At 39.7% G+C, this 1,530-nt stretch overlaps 1 protein-coding gene across 1 annotated transcript in view; it reads left to right on the plus strand.

The window, feature by feature from the left end:
• The window catches only part of HOXD4 (homeobox D4), a 36,082-nt gene that overhangs the window by 19,908 nt on the left and 14,644 nt on the right, over positions 1 to 1,530 (plus strand). The gene's annotated exons all lie outside the window — the stretch shown is intronic.

Here is a 1,530-nt window from a genome sequence, read left to right on the forward strand (position 1 = left end):
AGAGAGAGAGAGAGAGAGAGAGAGAGAGAGAGAGAGAGAGAGAGAGAAAGCATATCGACCCAAAGTCAATTTCTTTAAAATGTGTTTAGACTGCACAACTGGTTCTTCGCTCTGCTCACAACCACTTCTGAGGGCTTTTTAAAAAGGAAACAAATGGTCAAACATTTTCAGTGTGGGGAAACCAAACAAAACAGGCCCAGTCTTCGGTGCCATTGTAGAGATCCTCTTACCTTCCAACTCGATTCCCAACGCACAATTCACCTTGCACACCAGTCTGTTTAACAAAGTATTGTCTTACCAGAAATCTGGAAAACATATTGGTACTGGGGGTGGGGTAGGGGATTGCTGTCCAAATAAATAAGCAAGAAGGCAAGCAAATTGAATCAAATGGTCAAGAATAGAAGGAAGTTAGTTCCAGGAAGGGAGGAATTTCTTTTTGCTAAATAGAAGTAAAAATCGTATGTCCAAGTCTTGGGTGATCGAATGCACCCTTTTAAAGTTTTCAAGTTGTCTGTCTCACCTTGAGTTCAGCAGGAGAATAACATGAAAAATACTCAAACTAAGGGGAGGGGATTCATTGCCATTTTTCTTATCCTTCTCTGCCAAGAAAGGTTTGTGGATTTTTAAAAATTTTATTGTGTGTGTGTGTGTGTGTGTGTGTGTGTGTTAAAAACTAAACCTTTAAGAGTAATCGGAAAGATGGAAAAGTTCTTCCAGGGCTCGTTAGAAACCAGGCTTTTCATAGTTTTTTACCCCACCCCCCATTCCCCATCCTCTGGGTTTCTAAAACACAACCACCAAATAAAATTATTTGACCTATTACAGAGTTAAAAAGGAGGAGATGTGGAAGAGGGATTAGGGCTAAGAGAAAAAGATCATAGAATTGTGTTACTTCTCCAGATATTTTGAAAGGCTCCAAAGGTAATCTTAAATAGGCTGAAAAGGAGAAAATGTCAGTTTCATACATGTGTTTGCTTCTCAGTACGGTTTCATGCCCAAAGCTGGGAGCAGGTATTAATTAATTTTAGCTCTTTCGTTGAAATTAGGCTCCTCTAAAGTTTTTTTTTTTTTTTTCCAAGACTTGGTCTTTTGTATTAAATCTTGGAGACAACTCTTTGTTCTTCCTTGGGGTGAGCCTGATTCTCAGACTTGCACATGGCAATACTTGAATATCTACATGTCGTGATATTAAAGATGGATATTCCTGCATTATTCGCATCATTGTTTCTATGACAAAAAGCACAGAGTTCATACATAGTAAAGACGTCTTTTTTCTGACGCTTTCACGTTGAGAAGTTGAAAAGGTATTTTACTGAAGTTCGGCTAAATTACAGAAACAGGTTCATCCAGAGGACAAATTTTCTATTCGATTAGCTGTATTTCAGCCGGGAGGACTGACCTCTAAACCCTTAACCTTTTGGACTCTAACTACCCTTCTCTCTCCCTCTCCCTCCCTCTCTCTCTCTCTCTCTCTCTCTCTCTCTCTCTCTCTCTCTCTCTCTCTCTCTCTCTCTCTCTCTCTCTCTCTCT

The sequence above is a fragment of the Petaurus breviceps genome, unplaced genomic scaffold (genome assembly GCF_028583685.1).
Source record: "Petaurus breviceps papuanus isolate PSGF00001 unplaced genomic scaffold, PetGlider_PUasm1.0 90763, whole genome shotgun sequence".
Classification (NCBI taxonomy): Eukaryota; Metazoa; Chordata; class Mammalia; order Diprotodontia; family Petauridae; genus Petaurus; species Petaurus breviceps.